The 20,004-nt window shown below is 38.7% G+C and overlaps 1 protein-coding gene and 1 pseudogene across 1 annotated transcript in view; one reads left to right on the top strand and one right to left on the bottom strand.

Annotated features, from left to right (window-relative positions):
• CEP112 (centrosomal protein 112) overlaps window positions 1-20,004 on the bottom strand; it is a 408,254-nt gene that overhangs the window by 256,479 nt on the left and 131,771 nt on the right. The window lies entirely within an intron of this gene.
• LOC115283093 lies at window positions 1,039-1,138 on the top strand (annotated as a pseudogene).

Below are 20,004 nucleotides of genomic sequence, written 5' to 3'. Positions count from 1 at the left end.
TATATATATACTCAAAACTTAAATTAAGGGCTGTCTGAGGAACTTTATGTATAGTATTTATAACTGTCTTAATGCTGTATGGATAAATAAATAAGTTGGGAATATAACAAATTTAAAAATTAAATAAGGCAAAGAAAAAATCCACAGGTTATATTTTGTTTCAGTCTAAGTATTTCAAGTTTTCGTTTTTGCTCTTACTTGATTCCTTCTAGGTAATGTCACCAGGTTTTAAAAATCACCAAAAGAAACATCTGTGTGACTCAGTCAGTCAAGTGTTCAACTTCAGCTCAGGTCATGATCTCGTGGTTCATGAGTTTGAGCCCTGCATTGGGCTCTGTGCTGACAGCTCAGAGCCTGGAGCCTGCTTCAGATTCTATGTCTCCCTCTTTCTACCTCTCCCTTGATCAGGCTCTGTCTCTCTCTCTTTCTCAAAAATAAACATTAAAAAAATAATAATAACAAAATTAAAAATAACCCAAAAAAGCCAAATTATTTCTTTCCAAAGGACATATTTACATCGAATAGAAGCAAATCTGGATGAGATAGGACCCAGGGTAAAATTGTCCAAAGATATTCAGGTAGGTCCAGATAGTCCCCTTGATCAAGACGTGTCTGCCAAAATATGCAAATTCTGCGTGTGGTCAAGTGCAGAGAATCAGTATGGTTCTGAACTAGGACTTCTGGAGATCAACAAATGACTGCTAAGGTTTGCAAAAGAAAGAAGCGACCACAGAAAGTTTTAGTTTCTCGAAGGAAAGTTCGTAAGACCAGAAACAGGCAAAGAAAATGAGTGTGGGATGGCTAAAGAGGAAAGAAGGGCTGTGGAAACCCCCGGGGCACCCAGTGATTATGAAATACTGAATGAGAAGGCCAATTCAGGGCTAAGGTGACTTTTTATGGAAATGTTATAAGGCCCTATAAGGAAATGATGCTGCCCAGCATTTCTGCACTGCTCACAGCAAAGACCTACATCACAATTCTGAAACGCAGTGCGTGTGCATGGTGCTAGTGCAATTCAGCTACACGGGGATAGCGCTCGTGGGGCATCACATGTACTGAAATTGCAACGAAACAGAGAAGGTTCGCATGGTCCCAGCATAAAGATGGCACGCAAAATACACTAGGATAAAGCGTATTCCCAAGTCACAGAGTAGACGGCGTAGAAGATAATCCTATAACCACTGAAGCCTAAAAACCAAATATAAATACATCTTTCATAACATACTGGAAGATTTTAAAAGAATATTTTAAGTTTATTTATTTTGAGAAAAGGAATTTGCAAACATGTGCATGTGAACAGGGGAGGGGCTGAGAGTGAGAGAGAGACAGAGAGACAGAGAGAGAATCCCAACCAGGCTCCACACCCAACTTAGGACTCCATCTCACAACCATGAGATCATGACCTCAGCTGAAATCAAGAGTTAATGGGTTAACCAACTGAGCCACCTAGGCGCCTCTAAAAAGAGCATTTCTAAGGAAAACAAAATTATGTTTAAAATGACCATAGCAAACCTGAGATTTTTTCCATTTTTTTCCTCCTAAAAGTTTGAACATCATATTTTGAGTTTACAACAAGTTCATCCAACCTTTTCTTAACTTATTCTTTAAAAATTTGCCTAAGACCTACATGTTAATCACTAACTTATACTAAGGAACAAAGCTACATAAGAACCCTATCTTTTTAAGAAGACTCCATTAAGTAAAGGAAAAAATAAAGATAAATATTAAATATTATAATGGATATTTGAACATGGGGTCTTGAAAAACAGAAGGAGAGGGTTTACAGAGATTTCGTTCCACTCTCATTAGTGGGAGAGACGGATCAGTAAGACACAGATCTCCACTGCAGGAATCTCCATCCTACTCGGGTGAATCAGAACCTTCTTAGAAGCCCTTAAAGTAGGCGGGCTTACAGGCGGTAACGATGAAGGTAGGACGAAGAAAGCCAGCAGTTCCCAGCACATTCCTGGCTCAGATACAACAGCAGTGATCTGATCACAGGCGAACACGCGGTCACCACACCCAAGGTGGCCCAGTGCTAAAGCAGCTAGATATCCTTCTCTTGATGCTAGTGGTAATGCGCAAAAAGGGCATGGTAACAGTATAGAGAAGCGCTTCCGGAACTCTCTTCTGACAAGGGTCTTCTACTGTCCCTGCTTCCCCAGGGATCTGTGACCCCAGAGCCAGGCTCCAGTCCTAAAGAACCATGATTGGTTTTGAAGCATATCACTTATGAATAAGGATGAGGAATCTCTTCAACTCTCCAAAAATCTCTTAAAAACATGGATTTTCAGTGGTCTATAAATTCCTTGAAGTCAACAGGATTTGAATCATGATTTAAAAGAACTGATCCTGGCACCAACCTGCCAGCCTATATTTTTAGTAACTTAGTCATGTTCTAAGAGCTGAGGCAAGGGGCCTAGCAGCAAATCCCAAGATCTCCTAGGTCGGATACCGTAGAAGACCTAGAAGTATAAAAATGGATCCTCTTGGAACTATGATCTGATTAAGGGGAAAAAGAAAATGTAAGAAAAAAAAATCAAGTAGTAGTATATAGTGTGTGACAAATTCTAAGTCTACAGGAATATGACAAATGGAAAGAGTTAGAGAGAGTCTATATAAGGAAACCAATCTTGGGGCACCTGGGTAGCTCAGTTAGTTAAGTGTCCAACTCTTGATTTTGGCTCAGGTCATGATTTTACAGTTCATGAGATTGAGCCCTGTGTCGAGCTCTGTACTGACAGAACAAGCCTGCTTGGGATTCTCTCTCTCTCCCTCCCTCTATCTCTCCCCTGCTTGCTCTCTCTCTATGGCTCATAAAATAAATAAATAAACAACAACAACAACAAAAAGGGGGCGCCCTAGGTGGCTCAGTTGCCTAAGCGTCCAACTTCAGCTCATGTCATGATCTCGCTGTTCATGGGTTTGAGCCCCTCATCAGTCTCTGTATTGACAGCTCAGAGCCTGGAGCCTGCTTCAGATTCTGTGTCTCCCTCTCTCTCTGCCCCCACCCCCATGCTGTCTGTCTGTCTGTCTGTCTCTCTCTCTCTCTCAAAAATAATAAAACATTTAAAAAGAAAACCAATCTCAGGAGATAAGAAGATTTGTGTGTAAAGTATAAAATAAAGCAATATAGGTAAATGTAATGTTTAAGCAGTTTAAAGTTTTACATAATAATTCTGGGCTAAACTAATTTCTGCCTAGAATATAGGCCTACAAATAAATTAAAAGAACTCTACCTCAGCAAAGAGAAAAGCAATTGGAATATTTATGGTAAAATACGAAAACCCTGAGAAAGTTATCTGTCAAGATAAAACAGCTACAGTATATAATGGGGAAAAATTCCTTTAAAATCTTTAAACTCATAAACTTCAAAAAAAATCTCAAATCTAATGTTTCCTTTTATGTTTCTTATATTTAAGAAAGTACTGATTAAAAGATCCATCTATAAATTATACATCATACATGCAAAGCCACATACCCCCCGACCAACCCAGTTTAGTTTACAGGCAGGAGAATCAGTAAATAATAAGAAAAGGCACGTTCATCCTATAAAATGACAAAGCCTAAATACATTGAAATAAGTACAGGACCACTTCTTGTTACTAGGGAGAGGAAGAAGGCAATGTGAAGTCATTCAAGCAGAATAATAAGTAAACCAGAGCTAGATCAAAGGAATACAGAAGAAAGGCTGAAACGTGAAGCTGAAATATTTATTTCCTTCAAAACATCATCCATGCCTTGTCCCTGGGCAGTTCAATATTTCAAAGTAGCGAGAAATAGTCTCACTTACATTCATCACTATGCACAAGTAGATCAAATTTTAAGTAGGCAAATTTTCTCTTTATTTACCAAACATAAATGTCATATTTATCATTGAGAAAAGGTTTCCTGCTTATCAGAAATGACTTCTAAATTATGTGAAGTAATTTTAAAGTCACAATAGCCACTGTTCAGTATTTCTAGTGGATGAAGGCTACTGCTACAAGCTATAACATTTAGCAACCGTGATTTTTAATGTCTTCACAAACAATGAAATAGAATGAACATTTATTGAGTGTTTATTATGCTCATGAGTTTAGAGCAAGTCATGTATTATTTCATCTCATTTTTATAATGATAAAAAAGTTCTCATTTAGTGTTTTTTTTCACAAATGAAAATAAAAAAGTTTAGAAGAGTTAAGTGATTTGTCCAAGTTTACAGAGTCAATGGCAGAATGAGAAATTAAACCAGCCCATCTGACTTCAAGGTCCAAAGTCATTCTACTACACCAGCCTATTTCTTTAAACCTGTGCATTTACACACATATGTTTTACTAAGTCATGGTTTGATACTAATTAATTGAACTTACAAGTAGGTCTGCACTATAATTTATCCTTATATAACATTAATATTTGCAAACTAAACCACTTTTAGAACATTTGAAAGTTAAAATAATTATCAAGCATTTAATTCACTCCAATTATATGCCAGGATCTGTGCTTGGCGCTAGAGATACAAAAATAATCAACACGTTGTCCCTGCATACAATATAGGAAAGAAGATAAACTCTATATTATTTTAAGTGTCACAAAAGCTACTTAATAATATGAACATAATACTTTGCGCAAACAAGGACCAGAGGAATACCTCACTGCACCTAGGGTAAAATAGAAAAGCTTCATAAAAACCATGTCTTTAAGATCGTCACTCAGAATGTTTTTTTTTAATGTTTTTCTTTAATTTTTATTTTTGAGAGAGAGAGTGAGTATAAGCAGGGGAGGGGCAGGGAGAAAGGAGGACACAGCATCTGAAGCAGGCTCCAGGCTCTGAGCTGTGAGCACACGGGCCAACACAGGTCTTAAACTCATGAACCACGAGATCATGACCCAAGCCGAAGTCGGATGCTTAACCAACTGAGCCACCCAGGTGCCCCCATCACTCAGAACATTTAAGAGGTGTAACATATATATTTTATGAACTATGTGTATTAAAAATATATATGTATATAATTTTCCATTGAAGTATAATTGACATACTATTCAATTAACTTTAACATCACTTTCTTCATCCTCATTCCTAGGTAAGGTTTTTCACCCTGTTATATATAAATCCTTAGTACTCTATGTTTCTGTTTTGGTTCATTGAATTGAATCTTCATTGTTCTTATTTGTATTAATTCAGTGTCTTTTTATCTTTGCTCTCCCTAAAGCTCCCTTAGTGCAAGAGCAGGGCGTGATTAACTCAGTGATGTCCGCTCAATACCTGTCAAGGTGTCCGGCACATAACGGGCACTTAACACATTAACAGTAAGTGAACTGATGACCACCACATGGCAGCAGATTAACAGTGACTGAGCTTATTATTAAGCACATGTATGATAATCACTGGAGCCTTTGGAAAACTGAGTACGAGGCAGGAAGGAATGGTCGGTGAAACATGGATGAGATACGTTTTATAAATAAAGACTGCTATCTGAAAACTAACATAAATCCAGCTTACATACTTTCATGCACTTATCAGTAAAGTGCATGCCTTTTATAACCAGTAAAATGGTTGCATATTTTATTATATCTGAAACATAACTTTATCTTTAGAAATAGTTTACCCCTACCAGATTCATCTTCCCCTTGAAATAAAGAATCTTCTGATGGAGGTTTGCTTTTTCCATGGAAAGTATGATGGTGAGGAGGAAAATAAAAGATATTTTATAAATATCAAATACAAACATGTATTTTGCAAATACATCCACATTTTAATACACACACACACACACACACACACACACACACACACACGCATGCACACACACCTATATAAGAAGAAGTTACCTAAAGCATATGGAGGACTAGATAGAAGAAAATACAGGAAAGGCCACTCCCAGCATAAACAGTAGCAAACCAAGAAGCCGTGAGAGGCAGAGGCTGTGGCTAAATCATGGAGGACAACAGGGGCCAAGACAGCAATAGGAACAAAAGAGACCCATGCCTGGGATCAGGCTGAAACCACGCCTCATGCTGAAAACACGAGAGACAGAACTTCTGCAGTTCGGCAGAAAAAGTAAAACATGTGAGATGAAGAATGAAACAGACGGGATCACCCGCGTTGCTAAAGAAAAGGTCTGTGAACTTGAAGACGCAGCGATGGAAACTAACCGAGCCAAAGCACAGGATGAAAACAGAGTCATAACAAAGAAACACAAAGCATCAGTGACAACTGTCAGCAACCGAATCCGTGTGTGTTTGGAGTTCTTAAAGGAAAAAAGAGAGAGGCAGGGACAGAAAAATATTCGAAGAAATGATGGCCAAAAGCTTTCCAAATTTAATTAGAATTACAAATCTACAGATCCAAGAACTCCAAGACCTCCAAACATGAGACAAATAAACTACTACATGAAGCCACACCATAATCGATTTTCCCCAAAACTAGTGAAAAAGAAAAAAAGAATCTTGAGAACAGCCAGAAGGAAGAGATGCTCTAGAGCAAAAATAAGGGTAGCAGCAGATTCCCGGTAGAAGCAACATAAGCAAGAAGACAGTCAGTGACATCTTGAAGTTACTGGCAAGGTGGATCCATGCCATAAAGGCAAGAATAACTCATTATTAGATAACCTAATACTACATTTAGTAATGACTACATTACCTAAGTCCAAGATGATCAGTGATATTGATAAACCTCTGGCCAGACTGATAGGGAAAAAGAGACAATACAAGTTCACAACGTTACAAATGAGAGCGGTTCCGTCACTACAAAGTCTATGCGTATTAAGACAAGAAGGTAGTATTATGAAAGAAAGAGGAAAAAGAATTTTAATCCATACTTATCAGCACATACAAAATGAAGATCAAAATCCCAAATGTAAAACCTGGAACTATAAACTTCCAGAAGAAAACCTTTGTGATTGGGGCCCAAAAAAGATTTCTTGGATGTGATCTCAAAAGCACAATCCATAAAAGAACAAATAAATACAATGGACTTCATCAAAGTTTAAAACCTCAGTTCTTTGTAATAAACAATGAAAAAGAATGAAAAGGAAAGCCACACACTGGGAGAAAGCACTTGCAAACTGTCTATCTGTAAAGGACTTGTATCCAATATATACAAGGAATTTTCAAGACTCAATAATAAGAAAACAACCAACCCAGTTAAAAAAAAAAAAAAAAAAAAAACGGCTAAAGGTTTGAACAGTCACCAAAGGAGATATACTTATGACCAAAAAAAAGACATGAAAAGTTTTTCAACATTAGTTACTAGGGAAATGCAAAAAAATAAAATAAAAATAAAACCACAGTGAAATACTTAGACCAGCCTGTTGGAATTGAGAAAATAATAACACTGACTATATCAATTATTGGTATGGAGGTGGAGGAAACAGAACTCCAAACCCTGCTAGAGGGAATATAAAATAGTACAATTCCATTTATTAAAAACTCTAGCAATCGAAGTATAGTGGCAGAAAGGAGATTCGTGCTTGGGGCATCTGGGTGGCTCAGTCAATTAAGCGTCCTACTCTTGATTCTGGCTCAGGTCATGATCTCCCAGTTTGTGAGTTTGAGCCCCACATCAGACTCGGTGCTGACAGTGCAAAGCCTGTTTGAGATTCTCCCTCTTTCTCTGCCCCTCCTCACACACTCTGTCTCTCTCAAAATAAATAAACTAAAAAAAAGAGGGGGGGGGGGTGGAAAGGAGATTAGTGCCCACCTCCACAAGGAGAAGTCAGAGAAGGGTGGCCAGGAGACATTTCATAGGGACATGAGGAACCTTTTGGGAATAATTATATGCTTACAGAGACATATTTTTCATGTTGGTACTTTCCTTTCACTAGTGTGTATATATGTTAGAATGTGTAAATGTATACTTTAAATATGCGAAATGTGTTGAATTTCAACTATAACTCAATAAAGCTGTTAAAGTGGCTCTTAAATATATTAAAATATGTTTATTTTCAATTATTATAAGAGAACTAAAAGTTTCAACTATATTGGGTACAATGTATCACACCTATCACCTTATCCGGCAAAAAATTTAAAAATATAATACATTCCATTTGGGAGGCTGTGAGCCAAAAGTCATTCTAATATATAGTAGAAATTCAATCAGTACCACCTTCATGCAGGAGCATTTGGCAATACAGAACAGAACTACATATATGTTTATCTTCTGACCCAGCATTCTCCCTCCTACAATGTTATGGTGAATACATATTTCAAACAATACAAAAATACACGTCTACTAGGTTATTCATTACAGCATCCCTTATAATTGCAAATACTGGAACAACCTGTATGCCCATAGGTAGGAGCACTGTGGCATAAACTGATTCATCCACACATTAGCATATGACACTGATGTACAAAGGCTGAATGACCTCCAGTTTACAAGAAATGAAAAAGGCAAAGCGTGAGAAAACTCCACTGAAATATGCACGTGTCATATCTGCTCATCTGTGCAAAAGCAAACACAGAAGGGATCTGTTAGAGACTCATGAATGAGATCACCCACCTATGGGGTCTGGCGTCTGAGAAGAAAGGACAGAAAGAGTGGGGGTGGGGCGCCACTTTTCTGAATAAATGTTTTAGTGCAGGTCTGATTTTTAAAATCACGTTAATGCTCCATTTACTCAAAATATAAAAGATAGAATCAATGAGGGGCAGGTGCACTTCTAAAATGAAATGCCGACAGAAAAAAGAGAAAAAAATCTAGCAGGACTTCAGCCTCTTCAACAATAAGAGAACTTCTGCCTGTTTGGGTCTGGCTCTCTCCCACACCTGCTAACAATGCTGTGTTTTGGGAGAAACCATTGTGAATGCCCTGTTCAGCCTCTCTTTTCTCTCTCCAGGAATGTCATCTGCTGTGCAGACTCTGACTGGCCTCTTGGACTATGACCGGGAAGTACATTGATTCTAGGAGGGGGGACACCCAATCTGAATGTTGGCCTCACACCTAAACCATAACTTCAGCTACCAGGTTCTTCTATTTTTTCAAATTAATTCTAAATTTGAGACGCATGGCACAAAAATAGACTCTCAGATCAATAGAACAGAATAGAGAACCCAGAAGTGGACCCACAAATGTATGGCCAACTAATCTTTGACAAAGCAGGAAAAGAATATCCAATGGAATAAAGACAGTCTCTTCAGCACATGGTGCTGGGAAAACTGGACAGTGACATGCAGAAAAATGACCCTGGACCACTTTCTTACACCATACACAGAAATAAACTCAAAATGGATGAAAGATCTACATGTAAGACAGGAAGCCATCAAAATCCTCAAGGAGAAAGCAGGCAAAAACCTCTGACCTTGGCCGCAGCAACTTCTTACTCAACAGGTCTCTGGAGGCAAAGGAAACAAAAGTAAAAATGAACTACTGGGACCTCATCAAAATAAAAAGCTTCTGCATCGTGAAGGAAACAATCAGCAAAACTAAAAGGCAACCAACAGAATGGGAGAAGATACTTATAAGCAACATATCAGATAAAGGGTTAGTATCCAAAATCTATAAAGAACTTATCAAACTCAATACCCAAAACACAACTAATCCAGTGATGGACTGTGCAAAAGACATGAATAGACACTTCTCCAGGAAAGACATCCGGATGGCCAACTGACACATGAAAAAATGCTCAACATCACTCATCATCAGGGAAATAAAAATTAAAACCACAGTGAGGTACCACCTCACACCTGTCAGAATGGCTAACATTAACAACTCAGGTTACAACAGATGTTGGCGAGGATGTGGAGAAAGAGGATCTCTTTTGCACTGCTGGTGGGAATGCAAACTGGTGCAGCCACTCTGGAAAACAGTATGGAGGTTCCTCAAAGAATTAAAAATAGAACTACCCTATGACCTGGCAATTGTACTACTAGGTATTTATCCAAGAGATACAGGTGTGCTGTTTCAAAGTGGCACATGCACCCCAATGTTTATAGCAGCACTATCAACAATAGCCAAAGTATGGAAAGAACCCAAATGCCTGTCGATGGATGAATGGATAAAAAAGATGTGGTACTCATGCACGCACACACACACACACACACACACACACACACACACACACACACTGGAGTATTACTCAGCAATCCAAAAAAAAAAAAAAAAGAAATCTTGCCTGCAACTACGTGGATAGAACTAGAGGGTATTATGCTGAGCAAAATTAGTCAGACAAATAGCATATAATTTCACTCATGAGGACTTGAAGATACAACAGATGAACATAAAGGAAAGGAAGCAAAAAATATATATATATAAAACAGGGAGGAGGACAAAACAGAAGAGACAAATATGGATGAGAAACAGAGGGTTACTGGAGGGGTTGTGGGAGGGGGGATGGACTAAATAGGTAAGGGGCCATTAAGGAATCTATTCCTGAAATCATTGTTGCACTATATGCTAATTTGGGTGTAAATTTAAAAAATAAATTTAAAAAATAAATAAATAAATTTGAGAGGGAAAAGGAGTATTATTTACGGACTTCTAATCTCTCTCAAATAAAAAATGTTACAAATTTTTCAGGGTTTTTTTTTTTACAAGTTTATATTAAGAATTTATTCCTACTGAATAAGTCATAGGTATTCCTAATAAAGCAGTATCATTAATTTTATTTTCATAAGTAAATTCCTATGTAATCTAGAGAAGCATGCCGTTTCCATGCTAATTTAGGCTTTGTTCTTAAAATTTGTGATAATTTTGACAGAGGAGACATTTAAGCTCTTTTTTATCTGTTCTAAATATCTTTAATCTTTCATTGCTCCAGAATTTAAGCTTTAAATGTAGCAAAGAAAATCATACTTATATGTGAAAAAAAAACCATAAGAAAGCCTGACAAAAACCCTCAAATATTTGTGAGACTTCTACAGAATAAAGTGACAAATTCAGAACAATCTCAATTAAACTTTATTGGAAAAAATAAATGTTCTTATTCAGCTAATTGAATAAATGTCTTTTTAAAATAAATAATTTGTAATAGCATTACATGGGCCAAATTGAATCTATATTTTAAAAAATAATAACTATTTAAATAAATTTTAATATATCTTCCAACTCACACTTCCAAAATAAAATGGCTATATATTATAAAGATGAGAGATCTTGATGAAGTGTCTTTTATTTTATTTTATTCATTCATTCATTCATTCATTCACTCATTCATTCATTTATTTTTGGGAGAGAGAGTACGAGCACATGTTGGGGAAGGGCAGAGAGAGAGAGAGAGAAAGAGAGAGAGAATGCTGGGCAGGATCCAAACTCAGCATGGAGCCCCACTTGGGGCTCAATTCCATGACCAGGAGATCATGACTTGAGCCAAATTCAAGACTGACACACTGAATCGTCTAAGCCACCCAGGCGCCCATGAAGTGTTTCCCTTGTCCACGTGGGCTGCATTTCTTACAGCTTCTCTGCATCGCTCCATTTTCTTCTGGGCCTCAACGTAATTACTCAGACCTTTAGTTTGCATATGGCCCGAGTGGCTGCCCAATCTTCATCCCAGAAACTTTCTATGTTCCCAGCTTCTGCACTGATTAAGTCTCTAGGTTTTCCAGTTCCAAATTCCCAAGATGAAGAAGGAGCACAGTGATTAAGAACAGGGGCAAACACATACAATTTCAAATCCTTGCACCTCCACTTCCTAGCTGTGTGACCTTAAGCTCTTTGTATCTCAGAGTAAAATGAATTTGCTCCCTTTGGATCAGGCGTCCACTCTAGACCAATGCACATGGCGGAGAAGGAGAGGCGGTCCTATGGTGGGCCGCTGTCAGAACCTGCGGACAGGGCACATTCTCCCCTGTGGGTCTTTGGGGAAGAATTAGCAATGACATGTTATCTAGTAAACGTTGCCGTCTATGAACCATGTGTATCAAGTCATTTTAAAAATACAAAAGGAGATCCAATGAGTGACCCAAAAGCTAAAAGTCAGCATTCTACCAGGAAGAGAGCACTGAATTAGAAATTGGAAGGCCTAGGATTAAATTTTAGCTCAGCCACATATTAACCGTGCCAAACTGGTTAAATTGCTTAATCTCTTTTAACCTCAGTTTCTCCCTTTAAACTGAAGATAATACCAAACAACCAGATAAGATTCTTTTAAGGATGAACTAAGGGAATATATGCATTTTGTTAACTATAAAACACTGAAGTATCGCTATATTTTATTAGTTTATCACCTCCCCACCAGGCTTAAATCCATTGTACCACATTTCATTGCTTAAGTGAATTTTGATTGTAATAAAACTCAGGAGGCTATATACATAAACTGTTAAAAAAAATGAGCAAACTTAAGTCCTGAAAAAAGACTCCAATAAACCTCAAAGTCTCATGTTACAAATGAAAGCTGTTGTGTGAAATAGTGTCACAGATGCCTCCGTCAATAAGAGGCCCCTTGCCCATCAGATTATACTGACGCTGATTTAAAGCAGTGTGTTCTCAAGAGGAGAAACACAGGGTTCTGTAAAGACATATCTACAAAGAAGTACTTAACAGAACAGAAACTTCCTTTTCAATTTGAAACAAGGTCACTATAGATTTCTGTCCTCTCTCGAACCTTCCATCATGCTTCTTAGATGGAAAGTTATATCAGCATGCTCACTGGGGCAAAGGAATGCTTATGGCAAACGGGAGGCTTTGACTGCTCTCCACCTAAAATGGTTTCCGACCCTCGAGCAAAGTGCAGAAGAGAGAAAAGATGGGTCCCCCCCACCACTGATACTTAAGATGCTCTGTTTCAGAAAATAAAGTGTATTCAGAATTGGCAGGCACGTTCCAAGTGTAGGGATAACTTTTCTCAAGATGACACGAATGTCTGCATCAATGCCCAACTGAATACTTTTTAAAATCACCTAATAAAAAGGAATATAAGTTTTTGATGGTGCCTTCTAGTAATTTATCCATAATTTCCACCTTCAAAAGCAATGGTAACCGTTGCAGGAAAACAAACTATTATAGTCTCACTAAGTACTTAGAAAATTATTAAAATGAAACTTCTTAAAAGTATTATAAATATATGTTCACACCAGAGCCACAACCTGCAGAAGGAATGACTACGGTTTATGGATGTGATCATCTTTCACGATGAACTGGAACTTTCTCTACCAAACACGGTGAATCTCCTTAGTAACAATTGCAAACACTGCTACCATTCAAGGCCACTGATTAGTCAGAATAGAGCAAGCGAAGGAACAATTAACTTCCCAAGTAAAGAACTCGAAATGTTTCTAATTATAATCACATAGCACCCCTTTAAAAAGAAAAAAACAAAATCAAAGAATCAGACATCAAAAGACCATGAGGTCTTTCAATATAGACCATTTCCAGACCTACTTTATTCCACATAAAACCTCCTTTGGGGTGTTTTCATTTTTCACTAAGAACAGAGATATATGGTTCAAATTACTGAAAGTTTCTTCAAAGTTTCTTGACGTTTGTGTATTCCACACCTAAAATGAATCAATATTATATCAAGTAATAAAAAACCAGAAGATCCAAATTTTAACAAAGTCATAATTTTTAAATTCCCTTGTTAAATTTCAAGACCTCCAACTTCAGGGACTATGGTTTATAAAGGAAATTCAGCAAGGACGTAAAATGATGTTTTTCTTAAGACTGGAAATGTTTGACATTTGCTTATTTATTGTTTATTATAGTCTAACAAAAATCTTTCTTCCGGAAAATCATGTCTGTTTGCTTCACTCCGAACCTCATGCTTAGACATTAACACATTACCACATTCATTTCTTGAAACACTTTATTTCTTTTAGAAAGGCGATCCGCTTCTCCAGCAGCTCATTTTCTGTTCTTCAAGACCTAGTTTACTGCAGAGAGATATTCAGGAAGGGTAAGCCTTCCTCCCGTGACAGTTTCATCTAATGCTGTGCTACGACCAAATTGTCCAACCATTCCCCGTTCCTATGGACTGACTACTTTCTTCTGCCCCCACCACTGGGTGGCGGCGGGCAGGACTGGGTCCCTCTCAATCTTGACCACCAGTTTCCTGGATTCCTGTTCCAAACGGGCTCATTTTCTTAGCTTTCTTCACATACACTCTTGCCCCCTCCATCCCTCCATATTAGTTCATACTCTTCCAACTTCTTGGATGACTTTTACCACATATAAGAATAAATGTATCATGTATGTAAGACACTGTGTTCAGAACATATATATCTTGGGGACACCATCAGCAAGAGATCTTCTATTAAAATTAACACAAGATTGACAGCTTATAAGAGTTTATTACTGATGAAACTTATTTTCTGAATCTCCATGAATAAATCAAAACATCTGAAAGCTAATGCCAACGTAACTGTGAGAAGTTACCATCATTAAGGATGTTTTCCAGTACTTCACATGCTTATTTAATTTTTGATTTCTTCCTGGGGCTCCAGGGAGGGGGGACTCAGTCGGTTAAGCATTCCACTTCAGCTCAAGTCATGATCTCACAATTCATGGGTTTGAGCCCTGCATCAGGCTCTGTGCTGACAGCTCAGACCCTGGAGCCTGCTTCAGATTCTGTCTCCCTCTCTCTCTCTGCCCCTCCCCCCTCCCCCCACCGCCCATGCTCACTCTTGCTCTCTCTCTCAAAAATAAATAAAACATTAAAAAAATCTTTTTAAACCTCTTATATTTTTACTTTCTTCCTTTGTACTTTTAACACACAGGCTTAAGTCCAACGTGCTTTCAATATGAGCGATGATTTCTATCTATCTTGTTTCAATTATGCTTTGTTTGGAAGACTTGATTTCTTTTTTTTAAATAGACCTTATTTTTTTAGAATAGTTTTTGATTTACAGAAAAACTGAGAAGATAATAACAGAGAGTCCCTACACACCCTACACTCAGCATCCCCTATTGTTAACATTTTACATTAATATAGCACTTTTGTTGTAATTAGAGCACCAATACTGATACATTCTCATTAAGTAAAACCCATACATTATTCAGTTTTCCTTAGTTTTTACCTAACGTCCTTGTTCTGTTTCAGAATCCCATCCAGGACACCACAATATGTTCATTTGTCAATCTCCTTGGGCTTCTTTGGGCTGTGACAGTTTCTCAGACTTTCCTTGGGGTCGATAACCTCCTGGGGCTTTTTTGGGTTTTTAAAAAAATTTTTTTTAATGTTTTATTTATTTTTGATATAGAGAGAGACAGAGCATGAGCAGGGGAGGGGCAGAGAGAGAAGGAGACACAGAACCGGAAGCAGGCTCCAGACTCTGAGCTAGCTGTCAGCACAGAGCCTGACATGGGGCTCAAACCCACAAACGTGAGATCTGACCTGAGCTGAAGTCGGAGGCTTAACTGACTGAGCCACCCAGGCGCCCACCCTGGTTTTGAGGAGTGTTGGTCCGGTGTTTTGTAGCATGCTCCTCTGTTAGGACTGGTCTGCTGTTTTTCTCAAATAAACGGTTAGGCTGGTGTTGTGGGTCTTTAGGAAGAAGGCCATAGAAATAAAGTGTGTTTTTATCACACCATATTGAGGTAATACTGTCTACATGATTTATCACTATTGATGTTGACCTTGATCACCTGGATAAAGTCTGGCAACACTTTTTATTTATTTATTTATTTTTAATTTACATCCAAGTTGGTTAGCAGATAGTACACTAATGATTTTGGGAGTAGACTCCAGTGACTCATCCCTCATCATAATACCCGACGCTCATCGCACAAGTGTCCTCCTCCATGCCCCTGCCCAGTTAGCCCAGCCCTCCCATATCCCCCAGCAACCCCCAGTTTATTCTCTATATTTAAGAGCCGTTTTTGTTTTGTCTCCTTCCCTGTCTTTACGTTATTTTTGCTTGCCTTCCTGATGTTCGGGTAAGATTTGATTTCTTATCACTGGCACTGGCACTATTTTTCTGATTTGCAAAAATACCGTAAAATACGAAAACGACTATATAACTGTCATAGCACAGGGAGACAACATTCACACAGGTGTAACGACCTGACAATTCTATTGTGACTCTCGTGCCACAGGCGGTGATGTTCTTAATGTACTATTTTTTGATGATGATCACATGTGAATGGATAGAGGGTAACAATCTGTCAAAGTACTTTTAGCACTGACTAGCAGAGGACATTTTTTGTTTATAAAGCCTCACAAAGGCGATACAGGCAAAAGGCAAAAATATCCCCAAAGTAGGGAAGGGCGACCCACCCAACTTAACTACTCACCCTAATTTGGTAGAAATGTGACTTAACACCCAGCATTCCTTGTTATAATTCTGTGGTTATCAGACAATACTTGAATCAATGGTTTGGATTCTGGAACAGACTAGTCCACTAGAAAAACATACTCTGTGGCGCCTGGGTGGCTCAGTCGGTTAAGCGTCTGACTTCAGCTCAGGTCATGATCTCACAGTTCATAGGTTCGAACCCCGCATTGGACTCGGTGCTGACAGCTCAGAACCTGGAGCCTGCTTCAGATTCTGTGTCTCCCTCTCTCTCTGCCCCTCCCCTGCTCATGCTGTTTCTTTCTTCTCTCTCAAAAGTAAATAAAACATTTTTTAAAAAGTAACATTAAAAAAAAAAAGAGTACTCTTACCAAAAGCCTAGAAACCCTTTATATAATTCTCAATGGGCATTCTTCTGTGGGCTAGAGCAGTAGCTAAAACCCAAGTGACAAGGAATATTTGTGTTCCCTGCTGGCGTATCATTCTGAAGACCAAACAACAAAGTCAAGCACAAAAACAAATAGCTTTCCCAGCAACTCCACTCCTAGGTATATACCTGAGGAATTGAACACAGGGACATGAATGTTCATAGTAGCACAATTCACAATAGCCTAAAGGAAGGAATCGAAACATCCAACAACACTTGAATGGCTAAAAAATATATATATATACATATATATATATATGTATATATATATATGGTATACACACACAATGAAATATTATTCAGCCATAATAAGGAATTAAGTAATGATACATGCTACAACATGGAAGACCCCGGAAAATATTCTGCTAAGTGAAAGAAGCCACACACAAAGGTCACACGCAGGATTCTGTTCATATGAAATATCCGGAATAGGGAAACCCCCAGAGGCAGAAAGCAGATCAGTGGTTGTGAGGCTCTGAGAAGTGGTGGGAATTGGGGACTAGGTTGTTTAATGAGTACGGTACTTTATTTGGGGGTGATGCAAATGTTTTATAACTAGATATAGAGGCTGGCTGCACAACACTGTGAATATACTGAAAGTCACTGAATTGTTCACTTTAAAATGGTTAATTTTGGGGTGCCTGGGTGGCTCAGTCGGTTAAGCAGCCAACTTTAGCTCAGGTCATGATCTCACAGTTCGTGGGTTCAAGCTCCGCATGGGGTTCTATGCTGACAGCTCAGAGCTGTTTCGGATTCTGTGTCTCCCTCTCTCTCTGCCCCCGCCTTGTTCACACTCTGTCTTTCTGTCTCAAAAATAAACAAACATAAAAATAAATACATTAATTAAATAAAATGGTTAATTTTATGTTATGTGATTTCCACTTTAATTTAAAAAAAAAAAAAAAAACAGAAGCTAAAAAGTGTGGAGAGGGACTCAAATGAAAATGCCTTCAAGGACCAGGTAACAAAAATGGGAAGAATGACCCTGAAACAACATTCTCTGCACAGAGTTATATTCCCAGTTGGGGTTTGAGGTTAATGTTATTTAATTCTTTCCTTCAGTTTGCTCTCTTTTTAATCTGTCCTACAGAGACCTAATTTACTAACCTCCTTTCAAAGTAGTTTTGGTGATAACTCTGCACTGTGTTTCCAATTTTACTACTTTCTGCTCTGAGCTTTATTTCTTCCATTATTTTCGTATCGACTCTGTTGTCTTTGCCTCACTTCTCGAGGTGAAGGCTCAGTTCATTTTACCCAGACACTAGATTAGAGACACTTCCTAATGTTTGATGAGGAATACTCTCATTATCTTTCCATTTAAATATTTGAAAATGTTTATTATGATCTCCTTTTTAACCTTAAGTTTTCTAAAAGTACAAGTTTAATCCTGAAGGTCTAAGAAGAAAACATCTGCTTATTATTGATTACTAATTTAATTGCATCAAGGACAGAAAAAGTGATGTCAATGACACCGATTCTTTGAAAACTGTTGCGGCTCCCATTATGACTTTATCCAAGCATTATCCAATCAACCACACGTACCTGCTGCCACACGGTGTAAGAGAAAACAGAAATTAAAATTTCACGTGAAGTCTCATACTTTTATAATGTTGGCAAGTGATTCAAGTTTTTCAAACTATTTGACAGGCCAAACTGAACATAGGCGCAGAATGACTAGGTCTGCAGGCCAAGAAAGCATGATTTTGAGGAGAACAACAAAACGGACAAGAAGAAAGCGCAGAAAGGGCAAAGAGATGAGAAGCATGTTGGAGAAAAGACGAAGGGTAAGTAGGGGCTACTGGGAAGTACCGAAACTCTGTAGGAAGTGAATTTAAAAGTGGAGCTCCAAAAACAGAACATAATTACAAATATTCAAATATACAGTAATAATTGCTATGAAGAAAATGAAGGGAGTCAAGAGCCTGAGACTAAGACATACAAGAGTAAGTCATCGCCACAAGAATGGTACGGAATAATGCTTTCTAAAGCCATGGGCTTGGATTGGATTGTTCTGGAGAGGATCCAGAGAGAGCAGAGCAGAGGACGAAAACGCACTCAAGACTTCTTCCAGAAGGAAGAAAATCAGGAGAATGTGTGTCCCAAAAATTGAAGAAAAAAATGTTGTAGGGAAGGGAGACTGAACAAAATCCAGGCCCAAGGTCACTGAAACCTTAGGAGCAGCTTTGGTAACATGATGCAAGAAGCCAGACGAAACTGGACTGAAGATTAAAAAAATGGGAGGACACTCACAAAATAGCTGCAGAAAGCTGCCTATAAAAGCAAAGAGGGAGGAATGCCTGGGTTGCTCATCCATTAAGCATCTGACTCTTGATTTTGACTCAGGTCAGGATCTCACGGTTCAGTTCGTGGGATCAAGCCCCATGTCAGGCTCTGTGCTGACAGTGCAGAGCCTGCTTAGGATTGTCTCTCTTTACCTCTCTCTCTGCCCCTCCCCTACTCACAAATGCGCACTCTCTCTCTCTCTCTTTCTCAAGATAAATAAATTTAAAACCAGCAAAGAGGGAAAAGGGTCACATTTTGGAGAGGAGGGCGGAGGTTGAGAAAGGGTGTTTGAAGCTGGATGCTTACTCTTATCTACATGTTAAAAGGACCAGCGCAGCTGAAAGAAAACACAGGGGTCTTAGATTAGTCGGCACCGGGAGAAAAGGGCCATGACTGTGAAAGGAGCCAAAGCACGCACTGGGGGGAAGGGCCTGGAGGGTGGCCTTCGAAGTCCACAGCACAAGGGAAAGGACTGGGTTCAAACAAGGACTTCAATGAAAGGAGAAACGACTTGGACGACTTTGGTTTGGAGGCGCAAGACCAGCACCAGCGCCAAGTTCACATGTAACCAGTGACAGGCGGCAGGTGATGAGGAGTTGATGACAACGTGCTGACAAAGGCTTCCGCGTGTGCTCCCGAGGACATGAGGACACGCCCCGCATCATCAGGAAGAACACACAGAATAGGGATAAGGGGTGAGGAGTTGACTGCGGTCTGTTATGTTAGTGAAGCCCATATCAGTGGTCTGAAACGTGGAAGAATACTCATGGCAACAGAGAATATGATGATTTTCTGGCGTGAGAAAAAAACCATCTGGGAGAGCTGAGTCGGCCTTTGATTCACTTATTAATTTTGCAGAAAGCTGACGGCATTACACTGCGCAGGAGGTCACGGAGCTCCACGTGGCCGCCAGCCTCCTGAGAAAGAGGCAAAAGACCACAACGCAAGCTGAGATCAAGGAATTCTTAAAAATCAAGTTTCAAGGTCATGGGGAGGACACTGCGTATTTAGATTTTAGTCACATAAAGTAATCTATAAATGAATCTACAGAAAATCGCAATAATTGACTCCATAAAATGACGATTCTGACTTCCCATAAATTGTTTTCATTATGCAATGGTAAAAAGGACGGGAGTGTATATATT

The sequence above is a fragment of the Suricata suricatta genome, chromosome 17 (genome assembly GCF_006229205.1).
Source record: "Suricata suricatta isolate VVHF042 chromosome 17, meerkat_22Aug2017_6uvM2_HiC, whole genome shotgun sequence".
Classification (NCBI taxonomy): domain Eukaryota; kingdom Metazoa; phylum Chordata; class Mammalia; order Carnivora; family Herpestidae; genus Suricata; species Suricata suricatta.
Note: the sequence above shows the minus strand (reverse complement) of the source record. Positions and strands in the feature narration are given on the sequence as shown.